Genomic DNA, 13,873 nt, shown 5'->3' with positions numbered 1-13,873 from the left:
GTAAGGCATTACATGCCGTAAATTTCATACCTGTGGTCCACAACTGTTCCCAGTCAGCAAACATAATATTATGTCCAACGTCTTGAGCCCACTTTATCATAGCAGATTTCACCGTTTCATTCTATGTCTGCTGTGGTGTCTCTATGAACATCCGGCTGGTTACTGTCATACCAGGACATTGGACCAGATGGAACTTTGATCTGTCCTAGCATGACTCTTGTTATGTTCACTCATTAGAGTCAGAGGAAGTTGTACACTTTCAAGAGTGTACACAAGGACTTTAATTATAAATGATATCAACAGCATCACTGTTCCCCATGTTCCTTCTCTCTTTCAGCTTCCATTTTTGAGCACATTCTCTAGTTTTCCTGACTTGTTCAATATTTTTGCAAATGAAATTCTGGCTTCCGTTTCTTGGCTCCCAAGCTCTAAGTGGAAGAACAAGAGCTGGAAAATGATAAACAGAAGCTATGACTCTGCTCACTGACACCATGCCAGTGCAGGATAAATTTGATTCAGTTCTTGTTCAAAGACAAACCTACCAATTATTTTTTTTTTGCACTTTTCAAAACTGTGCACAAACTGAAACACTGTCCCCTTTCAAAATTTGCAGTTTTCCAGCCAAGTAATATGTTCAGAGATGTATGTACTAGGATAATGTATGCATAAAAATGCATATATTGGTGAAAACAAATGACAAAAATGCATTGTGTTATGGGAAATTGTTTGCAAAAATATGTGTGTTAGTCAAAACCACACACATACATACCTATTAGGAGAAATTTGTAGATGAACTTTCATGAGGATTAAAAACCCCCCAAAGCAAACCGATGTGGAAATATAGATACCTGAAGTTAAGATTGCAAAAATGAGAAGTTGGGAGGAACAGAAGTGGACAGAGACTTGTGCATATCATAGACGGAAGCTTCCCTTCACTGGATCATAGAATTGTAGAGTTGGATAGGGACCCTAAGAGTCATCTAGCCCAACCCTCTGTAATACAGGAAATCCCTGAGGGTCCATAACTTTGTTAAAGGCGAAAGATTTATACGATCTCGGCCTTTTGGCTAAGATCAAGTGTAGCATAACTTTGTATCACGTGGCCATAGCACTAAGCTCTGGCACTGGTCTCTGGGTCAAGTTCCTGCCATCGCGAGCTCCTTCCATCCCTTTGGGTGGTTTGCACCTTCCTGGCACAGGTGCCTTTGACATCCCAGAGAACAAGACTGTGACCGCCTTGAGGCGGCCACCACTTCGCTCCTCATCTCTCAGCCCACCTCTATTTATGGTGAGTTATTTACCTAAAGAGACATTTATGGCTTCATAATTAGCAAGACAACGCATGGCCCCGGGAAGCTGGCAACGGCCTGCCTCTTAGCAAGGGAGCAAAAAACCCATCAGTGTCTGAAATGACCCATGACAGCGATTAGATTAGCGCCGTGTGTAGCAGAACCCCCACCCCTAGCTCAGCATCCTGCTGGCAAAAGCCTTCCAGGTTTTATGCGGATCGGATTGGGGGAGAACGCACACTTAAATTTGCGCTTCGTTGGGCAGCGCCGTAAAAGTGAATTACAGCCACACCATCCCCAGGGGTCTGGGGATAAGAGAGAGGGGAGAAATCCCTCTCCCAGGGCTTCTGGGAAAGCTTTCTGCCTCTCCGGGCCAGTTGATACAGCATCACGTTAATAGCCCACTGAGAGTTGCTCTCTGCCTCCCCGAATGCAATGCATTAAAGAGGAGGCCGCAGAGGGAAAGAGGCAGGGGAGAATTAAGATGCAGAGGAGCAGGGAAAAGTACTGTCAATTGCTCGGTTTCCCAGGAGTTTTTGCTCATGCTCTCCCTGGAAGTGGCTACAGGCCCAAGAGACTGCCCTGGATGATGTCTGCTCGGCAGAGAGGACACCGGAGACTGCTGTGGGCTCAAACTCTAGATCCATCAGAGGCTATCTCTCTCGCATCTCATCTCCTTTGACCTTTGGGCCAACCAAACCCGTCTACTATTTGAGGACTTCCCAAGTGGCAGTGGAATCATCGTGGCCTGTGGAAATATAAGCCCAAGGCAGTGTAAGTTCCCGCAAAATTGAAGACCAAACGGCCCTACATATCCTCCTGTGCCTGATATCCTTCAAAAACCCATTAGCCTTTATGGGGAGCTTGTCTCAATCAAAGAAAGGAATAGCTGGCTGTGCTGCCATTGAAAAACCTCCATTTCACCTCAGACATGTTGGCGAGGCAGTGTGGAGTGCAGCCACAGGGAACCTGGCCTCACAACCCTTGCAGATGGCACCAGGATCAGGGTCACTTCTGCTCAGCTGAATGTGAGAAGCTCAGGGAGGGACTCAAAGGATATCCATTTCCCTCTTCTCCTACTATTTCTGGGAGAAACAAAGAATGATAGAATTGTGGAGGTGGAAGGGACCCTGAGGATCATCTAGTCCAATGCTAGTCCATTTCAACCCCGTGCAATGCAGGAATATGCAGCTGTCCCATATGGGGATCAAACCTGCAACCTTGGTGTTTTCAGCACTATGCTCTAACCAACTAATTCCTCCAAAGCAGGGATGACTAACAGCAGCACTGGTGTTTGTGTTTGGATATGGCCCCAAGGGACCGCTCTGTCCCTTCCCCCACCTCCCACAAAAGCCAGGGATAGCTGTGTGAAGCCTCTGCAGGGCAGCGGGATGAAGGCTCCTTGCTGCCCTGCGGAGGCTTCGCGCGGCTAAGCCAGAAGCTAGAACAGCTAGAGGGAGCGTTGCGCAGTGCTTCCTCTCACTGTTCTGGCTTCTGGTTTAGCCTGCAAAGCCTGCATTCGCTCCATAAGACGCACACACATTTCCCCTTACTTTTTAGGAGGGGAAAGTGCATCTTATAGAGCAAAAAATAAGGTAATTGGCTGAAACACATTGGGCTGTTTTGAAAACAGAATCCTCTTCTCTCCCCCCCCCCCAGCACCTTGGGTGAAATATCCTTTACTTTTAGACTCTAAGCCCACCCCCACTCTCAATGTAAGCAGTGGTGGTGGGGAGAGCCCAGGGGTGTGTGGAGAAGTTACGATCTCCCACTCAGCACAGAGCCCTGATGGAGATGCAAACCCACCCACTCTGACAGTTGTCAAGTCGATCGTTTGATGAGCAGCAAAGGGTGATAGCCTGTCTGCCTAAGGTGTGTTTGTGTGCCCTTTGTGGGGTGGACACACACGGCCACACCCAACACTGGATTAAGAACTTAAAAGGGCCTGAACACTGAATAGATTGCGGTACTGCCCTCATATGCAGTTCAAAATAGAAAATGACACAAATCTCACACGTACACTGAAATTAAAATAACTTCTTCCTAGATTTTCTGATTGCAAAATTCTGGAGAGTTAGTTGAAGCTGACTCAACAAAACATTGCTTTGATCTGCTCCCGTTACTATTTGCCGATCACCATGGGACTTGGGGGGTTTGTGTCTAGGATGGGCCTGTGCATGAATTTGTTTTATGTGTGGAGATCAGTGCATGCTGACCAGCAGACAGTATTCACAGTAAGGCTCAATTCTGATGGCATGAATATCACAACGGCCAGTAGATTCTTAACTGCTGCAGCCTTCATCCGCCTTGATTAGTCATTATAACATACTGCTTGTTGTCTTCTGCCTGTTCTGCCGTTGAGGACTTCTTGGGTCATTCTTTGTCTAGCTCCTCCCCTTTGATCTTACCACCTTGGGTGACCCCGCTGGGAGTATAAGGCTCCCGATGGCTTCACTCACACAGCTCATAGCAACGTGCAAGCCCACTCACCACAACAAGGTGGTGATCCAGTGAGTGAACTCAATGGAAAGCATAGTGCTGGTGGTCAACAAAAGAGGTTTAAAGACTCTCTCACGGCAAATCTAAAAAAATGTAGTATAAACACCGACAATTGGGAAACACTGGACTGCAATTGCTCCAATTGGAGAACAGCCTTTACCAAAGGTGTCATGGGCTTTGAAGATGCTTGAACTCAGGATGAAAGGGAGAAACAAGCTAAGAGGAAGGCACACTTGGCAAACCCTCACCGCGATCAGCTCTCTTCTGGAAACCTATGTCCCCACTGTGGAAGTACGTGTGGATGCAGAATTGGCCTCCACAGTCACAGACTGTTAAAACCGTGTTCATGGAAGACAATCTTACTCGCCTATGAGGGATAGCCAAAGAACAGCATCTTTGATCTGCGTTAGAAGGACGCACCAACACAATCTCATTGCATGTGCTTTGAGTCTTTATTGGAAAAGCCAGCAGTGGTCACACCCACCGCTGGCACGTGGCCCCTGGAAGGCTTTTGGGAGGGTGAACACGGCCCTTCGGCTCCAAAAGACCAGCCTCCCCTGCTCTTAAAGCTTTGTTTGGCCATGAGGTAAGGAGGACAGCCACAAAGAAACTGTGAGAAGAAAGCGATGATGTCAGCAAAATCTGACAAGTGCTTTTGTTAATTTTCATCTGCGTTTCTCCCTCCCTCTAATTAGAATTAGAATTTCAACCAGGGGAAAAAAAAACCCCAGTAGGGTCATTTCTGAAATGATATGCATATTTTTTCGCCTGCCTCTCTTGAGGGAAAGCCAAGTGAGGGCAGGTTTCCAAACGAAGTCCTTAAGGACGCTGGAAGAAGGAAAATGTGTATGTACAGAAATGCTTGTGTCTCTGTGCATTTGTAAGTAATCAGGTTGAACCACTTCCTCCTGAGTCGCTCAGAAAAATGTTACCGCATCTCAGGACAAGGAATTCAACAGTCCCCCTCCCACCCCAAAAAATCCACAGCAAAACAAAACCCCAAGGGTGGTGAAGGATAAAAAGGTCCCTCCAGTTCTCAAATAATTTGCTGGAGTCAGTATTTCTGTGCAACTCAAAGACTTTCCTGTACTATTTTAAACTTCAGTTGGCCAAAATACAAAAAAATAAAAATAAAATCTTTTCACTTGTTCTTTATTCTTTTGTCCTGTGGGAAACAATGAGGAGCAGAATAAAATGTATAGTAGTAGTAGTAGTAGTAGTAGTAGTAGTAGTAGTAGTAGTAATAATAATAGTACAGCAACTATGACCCTGTTCTACCCTGCATCAGAATAAGATGTTAGAGCCCTGAGCTGGTAGATAGGAACTGATGGTTTTGGGCTGCCAGTCTCTCTCTCTCTCTCTCTCTCTCTCTCTCTCTCTCTCTCTCTCTCTCTCCCTCTCTCCCTCCCTCTCTCTCTCTCTCTCTCTCTCTCTGTGTGTGTGTGTGTGTGTGAGAGAGAGAGTTTTAAGTCCTCCCTTGTATAAAGCAACCCCCTGGAAGTTGTGGGGTTGTGGGTTGGGGTCTAGCATAGCTGGGAACAGCCTGAGCTACTATTGCCTCCTTGATGTGCTGAGTTTCTGCTTGTTGAGAATTCTTCTTATATGCGGAGGAGCCACCAGATTGTGATGATCTGATCATCTCAAGGAACACCTCCTTCCGAAGGAGTCTCAAGATCTGCCAGTGAGGACACACTTCAAAATTTGCCTCGTGCGGAGACCAAACTGAGGATCTCAACACCCGGTCCAAGTTAGCGACCTAGCAGCCATGTTCTGTACTACCTGCTGCTTCTACCCAGTCTTCAAAGGCTGCTCCAGGGAAAGTGCATTGCAGTAGTCTAGCCTAGAAGTTGCCAAGTGAGGTCTGCTTATCTCTAGCCAGGTGGGTCAAGGCTGGCATGCCGGGCTCAGCTGATCAAGGGCAGTCCTTGCCACAGAAGCAACTTGTGCTTCTGTGGAAAAAGGTGGATCAAGGAGGAACCTCAAAGCACTGAACCTGTTCCTTCAGGGGGAGTGCAACCCCACCAAGGGCAGGGTGAGCAGTGCTTCCTCAGAAAGGTCACCCACCTGACTTGTCCAAACTGAGCTTCAGTTTATTGGCCCTCCTAGCAGGGATGTGGGAGTGGAATTAAGGTTAAGGTAAAGGGACCCCTGACCATTAGGTCCAGTCGTGACCGACTCTGGGGTTGCGGCACTCATCTTGCTTTATTGGCTGAGGGAGCCGGCGTACAGCTTCCGGGTCATGTGGCCAGCATGACTAAGCTGCTTCTGGTGAACCAGAGCAGCGCACAGAAACGCCTTTTACCTTCCCGCCGGAGCGGTACCTATTTATCTACTTGCAGTTTGATGTGCTTTCGAACTGCTAGGTTGGCAGGAGCAGGGACCGAGCAACGGGAGCTCACCCGGTTGTTGGGATTCGAACCGCTGACCTTCTGATCAGCAAGTCCTAGGCTCTGTGGTTTAACCCACAGCACCACCCTTATGGGAGTGCTTACATTGAGAGTGGGGGTGGGATTAGAGTCCAAAAGCAAAGGCACAAATCCTACATTTCCACTGCTTCACCTGGATGTGATGAAGCAGATAAATAAATTTAGGTACCGTCCACATTCTGAACTTGGGGCATTCAGCATGCCAAACATGTGCACTGCAACTGAGCTCTGACTGTCTTTGCTATGATCTTTCTCCTCCCTGCTATAATTGTGTGTAGAACATAGGAAAAGCTGCCTCATACCAAGTTAGGCCATTGGTCCATCTAATTCAGTATCGTCTCCACTGACTGGCAGCAAACCTCTAGAGGTTTCGGGTAGGGGACACTTCCACCTGGGGACAGTTCCACCTGGAGTTGCTGCCAGGGATTGAACCGGGGACCTTCTGCATGCAAAGCAGATGCTCTACCACTGAGCTGCAGCACAGCCCCATTAAACTATGGGGAATGGGTGGCAAGTCATCCTCCAAAAATTCAAAATGAAGAGAGGAGAGACCTCACTTCAGGTAGGATGCTGCCGAGTGATTGGGTTGTGTGCTTCAAATGAGCAAAGTTTGCCACGACTCAAGGAGGGCTCCTTCCACCCTCCCCGCCTCCACCAAGCTTGGCAGTCTCTAGGTACCAAGTTCCTTTGATTTCCCAGAAAACCAATTACTGAACAGCAGATTAGAGAGCTAATAAAATCCCATTATACCATTTTCAGAAAGTAAATCTGATCGGGATGCTGCCAATTTATCTTTGATGGCCCACAAAGAATGCATCCATTCTGGCAGGCATCCTGTTAACAGCTCGAGATGGATGGGGCAAAGGCGCGGACGCGAGGGTAATACGAAACGACAATCCATCCGGCTAATTAGATATCCAAAATAAGCAGGGCCAGAGGAAGGGAGAAGCTCCATTTAGGGATGGCACATAAACCCCATCAGCATTCACGATGTCTCCAACTTAGGCCACAAAATACCAGCTCCACAGTGCCTCCTCTCCCCTCCATAACATTGAGTGCAGGGGTGGGGAGCCTCAGGTCCTGGGACCAAATGTGGGCATTCAGTCCTCTCTCTGTGTCCCTTGGAACTCTCCTCAGGCCCACAACACCCATTTCCAGCCCTGCTTGGCACCCAGTTGTTGTTGTTGTTTTGTTGTTGTTTTTGTTTTGTTGTTGTTGTTGTTTGCCTTCCTAAGATGTGTCCTTGAACACTGATCATGCCTCTCATTTATCTGGATGGAGAGGGGTGTGTGTAGAAGTGACCCCCTGTACATTAGTTGCTGCACCCACTTTTGCTTTTGGCGCCGCCCGGTTCTTTGAAGGGCTACCTCATTTTACAGGTACCCATCCCTGCATTTAGATCAACAGCTGAGGCCCCTCCACAGCTGGCTGCAATGCTCCCTGGACTGGAGTGGGGAAGACTACATGGTCATTGCTTACCTTTAATATGGGTGATGCTGGAGTGGCAGGCCAGCTACAGGTGGCTTCTTGCTTGCTGCTCAATTGGATATCATACAGATTGACCCCTCAAACCTATAACAGCTATTTAACAGCCTGCATGTTTCGCCCCAAAGGATCTCTTGCATGGCTTATGAAAATGTAAGCTGGACACAACATTTTTGTATCTTCAAGGCCTGTGGTCCTGTGTGAGAGCCAGTGTGGTTAAGAGCGGTAGATTTGTAATCTGGTGAACCGGGTTCGATTCCCTGCTCCTCCACATGCAGCTGCTGGGTGACCTTGGGCTAGTCACACTTCTCTGAAGTCTCTCAGCCCCACTCACCTCACAGAGTGTTTGTTGTGGGGGAGGAAGGGAAAGGAGAATGTTAGCCACTTTGAGACTCCTTACAGTAGTGATAAAGCGGGATATCAAATCCGAACTCTTCTTCTTCTCTTCTATCTGTGAGGTAAGAATCTCTAACTGGTCAAACCAGCTCTTTCGTTAAGGTAATGGCCTTAGCAGGCCAGTTAAACACCACCATTAACATGTCAAAAGACTGAGCTCTGTTGCCATAGAGACAAGTGGGTGGGCTTCCTCCCATTTGGCTAGTTGCCATGTTATCCTAGAAGGAAGAACAGTAGGTCAAGAGTGTGTGTATGAATGTGTGTGTGCTGATGCTTCAAGCTGGAAATGCAGAGGCTTGTCTTGCTCTATTCAGCAACCAAAGCTATGGCTTGCAGCTTCTCCAGAAACCTAATGGGGAGGCAAAATCTGCTGGAGTGTTAATGCTGTGAGCTCCTCCTATGCTCAGGTTGTATATATGTGTAAATAAAACCATATATCCTAGAGCCACCACAGTCTTCATTGACCTTCATTCCAAGGAGTCACTTGCCACTTGGAGATGTGTACTGCAGCATAATTAATATATAGTCACCCTCCACACCAAACATTTCAAGCACTTTTATAAGCACTTTAAGTCATTGCTTCCCCCCAAGAATACTTGGAACTGTAGTTTGTTGAAGGTGATGGGAATTGTAGCCCGTAAGTCTCAGCACCTACAACAGACTACAGTTCCAAGGATTATTTTTTTGGGGGGGGGTCGGGGGTGGAGCCATGACAGTTAAACTGGTAGAAAATCTAAAATGGAGAGTTGGTGTGGGGTGAAGTCAGTCACTGAGACTTACTTCTGAATTTCAAGAAATTGGCACAGCTCCTTCCAGCTGCAGAAGTTTGATGTGGGACATCTTGAGAAGAGTCCCTTGAACATTAGGAGAGCCTGCTGGATCAGGCCAAAGGGGGCCCACCTAGGCCAGGAGCCTGTTCTCACTGTGGCCACCAAGATGCCTGTGGGAAACCCACAAGCAAGGCCCTCTCCCAAGAGAACTCCCTGCTCCTGCGGCTTCCAGAAACTGGAATTCAGAAATATACTGTCTCTGACTGTGGAGGAAGAGCAAAGCCATCGTGGAATAGATGCCAACCCCCAAGTATGTTAGGATGGAGCTAAGCCCCCCACTCTTGAGGGACCGGGCCTCTCTGAGTCTCCCCACAGTGATGCTGGGCCTTGCTGGGCAGCCTCCTAATGTGCATGACATCACATGTGTGCATCACATGTGTGGCGGTGCCAGTGCATCAGGGATGATGGCCTCATCTCCCATGAATGGTTCCAACCCATACAGTGGTACCTCAGGTTACATACACTTCAGGTTACATACGCTTCAGGTTACAGACTCCGCTAACCCAGAAATATTACCTCGGGTTAAGAACTTTGCTTCAGGATGAGAACAGAAATCGCGGCACGGCAGCAGCAGGAGGCCCCATTAGCTAAAGTGGTGCCTCAGGTTAAGAACAGTTTCAGGTTAAGAAAGACCTCCAGAACGAATTGTGTTCTTAACCCAAGCTACCACTGTACAAGCTATACAAGTTGGTGGCCATCACTGCTTCCATAGTTTAACGATGCACTCCACGAAAACGTCATTTCTTTTGTCTGTTCTGAATCTCTCAGTATGTAGCTCCATTGGATGCCAAATGGACAGAAGACACTCAGGATGCCCTCTTCTATCAGACCCACCAAGTATAAAGGCTTCTGGTTTGATCCCCAGAATGTCCCGCTTTTCTTTAGGACGTCCCTATTTTCATCAGAGAAATATCTGAGGGTATAGTAGGATGTCCTATTTTCATCGGAGAAGTGTTGGAGGGAATTACAGTCATATCTTGGAAGTCAAATGGAATCTGTTCTGGAAGTCCGTTCAACTTCCAAATCATTCAAAAACCAAAGTGTGGCTTCCGATTGGCTGCAGGAAGCTCCTGCAGCCAATCGGAAGCCGCAGAAGCCCTGTCAGATGTTCAGCTTCCAAAAATAGTTCGCAAACCGGAACAGTCACTTCCGAGTTTGGGGCGTTTGGGAGCCAAAACGTTTGAAAACTAAACTGTTTGAAAACCAAGGTACAACTGTATCTTCATTTGCACCAAGGAAATGCTGGAGGGTATGGAATAGGCTTTCCCTATTTTCATCTCAGCAATGTTGGAGGCACTGAGGCTCTCTGTAAGTGGTGATGATCCCTGTTTGCCACCCTCACTAGGAGGATCACTTTAAAGGTAAAGGGACCCCTGACCATTAGGTCCAGTCGTGACCGACTCTGGGGTTGCGGCGCTCATCTCGCTTTATTGGCCGAAGGAGCCGGCGTACAGCTTCCGGGTCATGTGGCCAGCAGGACTAAGCCGCTTCTGGCAAACCAGAGCAGCGCACGGAAACGCCATTTACCTTCCTGCCGGAGTGGTACCTATTTATCTACTTGCATTTTGACGTGCTTTCGAACTGCTAGGTTGGCAGGCGCAGGGACCGAGCAATGGGAGCTCACCCCGTCGCGGGGATTCGAACCACTGACCTTCTGATTGGCAAGTCCTAGGCTCTGTGGTTTAACCCACAGCGCCACCCGCGTCCCTTATAGGAGGATCACTTTATGATGTGTTTATTGAAGAAGCTAGCTCTGTTTTACGTAGCGTCTCTGTCCCTGGGTAAAAGCTCCTCTGACCACGGAGCTTGTTCTGGCTGCTAAAGTACAGTGCCGCCAAACAAACAGTGGCTCTTCCAATCAGGGTGGCAGCCGCCAGCCTCCCAGGGACCTATCCTCGCGTCAGCCAGCCACTCCTTGCTGCTGGCTCTCAAGATTCAATAAGAGCGCACGGCTCTGAGCTACCGTCTCCACTTCCACGGGGAGGAGGCTTGCCATCTGCTAACAGAGTCAAGAAATCAAATTAGCGCTGGCTTTACGCTCACTTTCTCCATGACACAAGTATTGGCAGTCAAGGGCTGAGTTCATCAGGGCTCCACACTAATTTCTTATCTTCTCTAAGTGACTCCACGCTGCCATCTGATGCAATTTGCCCCTGCGCTGTGGCCGAGGGCTCCAATTTCTGCTTGTTTTACCATCAGTTCCATTAATAGGACATCTCTGTTTTGGGTAGCGCAAGGTGGGGGGAGGTGGCAGGGAGAGGCTTTGGAAAAATAAGACCTGGTTGTTGTTCTGTTGGAAGGAGAAGGGCGTCAGAATAAACACCATGAGAGGGAAGAAACAAACTTCCTCAATTTGGTTCGCTCGTCTCCACCTGATTTCCAAATAATCAGTTCCTGTAGGCCATTGCCCTTGCAGGGGCTCTGAGTGGAAAGGATGCTTAAGCAATAGGCATATGCCATTAACCTGCGGTTTAGCCCAGGACGACCTAAGGTGGTGGAAGGGAGTGGAAGGGAGAAGCCCACATTTTTGAATACTCTTCTAGTTGGAAGATGAGAATCCAGGCAAGGAGAAAATTAGCACAGCAAGGGCTGCCACCTCTCTCCGTGATGTGCTAATTGCTCTACTTGCAGGGAGAGGTTGTTGTTGTTGCTGTTGTTGTTACTATTACTATTATTATTTTTAAAGTATTGGAGCATTAAGGAATGTGATCACGACAACATATCATCTATCTATCATCTATCTATCATCTATCTATCTATCATCTATCTATATCATCTATCTATCTATCTATCTATCTATCTATCTATCTATCTATCTATATCTCTCTCTATCTATCTATATCTATCTATCTATCTATCTATCTATCTATCTATCTATCTATCTATCTATCTATCATCTATCTATCTATCTATCTATCTATCTATCTATCTATCTATCATCTATCTATCTATCTATCATCTATCTAATCTATCATCTATCATCTATCTATCTATCATCTATCTATCTATATCTATCTTTCTATCATCTATCTATCATCTATCTATCTATCATCTATCTATCTATCTATCTATCTATCTATCTATCTATCTATCTATCATCTATCTGCATGCTGCTTTTCAGGCCCATGGCCTCCTTCTCCTCTCTGTAACAGGGTAATAAGGATTTATTTTTTATTTTTTAAATGCAGTCAGAACTGAATCCAGTCTATCACTGGGATTTTACTGGCTCATTCTGCTTTTCCTCTCCTCCTGCATTTTGCAAATGAAAACACGAATTGGGTGTTCCAAGAACCATCAAGTCCTTTCCTTTTCGACTCTAGTAAAACACAACAGAAGGCACAGAAGGGATCTAACAATTTTGCTCCTGGGGCAACCACCCCTGGTTTTCTCCCACCCACATGCTATGCCACTGGCCTCCTTATTTGTCATGGTTTTATTGTGGTCTGCCAACAGTTTGCAAATAATATCAGTCAGGGTCCAGCCCACTCTTGCTCTCAAAAGGCCTCCCAAATAATGAGCTTTGAAATCTCTATAGAAGCAACAGTGCAAAAGGTAATGCATGACATATTCCATCTCCCCAGTACCACAGACACAGGTCTGCTGCTACTACTATCACTAATAACAACACAGTATGGGCCAGATAGCAAGTTTAAACATGTGGCAGAATGAAGTGGGCGTGAGGTGGCAGAATGTGCCGCATTCTGGTGGGTAGGCATTCCTGTAATTACCCCACCCATCTGACTGGGTTGCCCCAGCCACTCTGGGCAGCTTCCTACATATATAAAAACATAATAAAACTATACAGGGCTGCCTTCAGATGTCTTCTAATGGTTGTATAGTTACTTATCTCCTTGACTCAGGGGTCGCATAACTCCCTACCTTCCAACATTTCTCCAGTGAAAATAGGGACATCCTATTCCATACCCTCCAACATTTTTCTGATGAAAATAGGAATGTCCTAACATTCTGGGATCAAACCAGAAACTGGGGGCTCAGCTACCATTAGTAAAGAAAAAGTGTTTTATATGCATTATAACACTGTGACACCAGATGGCGCTGTGGAGTTCCATCTTTCACCAACGTGATTTCTCATTACAGTGGTACCTTGGGTTACAGATGCTTCAGGGTACAGACTCTGCTAACCCAGAAATAGTACCTTGGGTTAAGAACTTTGCTTCAGGATAAGAACAGAAATCACCTGGCGGCAGTGGGAGGCCCCATTAGGTAAAGTGGTACTGTTAAGAACAGTTTCAGGTTAAGAACGGACCTCCAGAACGAATTAAGTTCTTAACCCGAGGTACCACTGTATAAAGTTTGCACCTGGGATGGCTTCTGTAAATCTGGACTGTCCCTGGAAAATAGGGACACTTTCTGGGTCTGGGACTCACTCTACCACATATTTCTGCTCTGGGTAGACACTGCCTCTTACTTCAAGGCCAGGATACGTCAGACTTCAGCTTTAGAGACCCAGCAAGTTTTGAAGTTCACAGCGCAAGTCTCCTCCCATACCCGATTTCCTCCCTCATGGGTTGGGCCTCAGCCTTGTCCTCCATCACCTTCCCCACACAAAAGGAATAGGGATAAAGCAGAGGAGGTGGAGGGGAATGACACAAGGGCCCCTTAACGTGACCTCTGGCTTCTGTTCACTCACCCCAAGCACCTCCCACATATGGATGGGGCTTGCACAGACAATAGCCAGTCAATTGTACGTGGCAGCCATTCTAGGTCTGTCTTAAGCGTCTCACGCACATTGTGAGTTGAATAACTTTTGTTCCACAGAGGGATGCCTTGTGGTTCTGTGGCTTGAATTCCCGCACCATGTAACTTGAGGTTCAGTGTTTCAGTCCTGTCAGAGATTGTGTTAACGTTATCTGCTCCCGGCCGCACCCTTATCGCAGCACTTGATACGTTAATGCAGAAATTATCATTGAAATGTCCTCATCAATTT

Source organism: Podarcis erhardii (assembly GCF_964252035.2).
Source record: "Podarcis erhardii genome assembly, chromosome: 16".
Taxonomy (NCBI): domain Eukaryota; kingdom Metazoa; phylum Chordata; class Lepidosauria; order Squamata; family Lacertidae; genus Podarcis; species Podarcis erhardii.
This window is presented reverse-complemented; position numbering follows the sequence as displayed.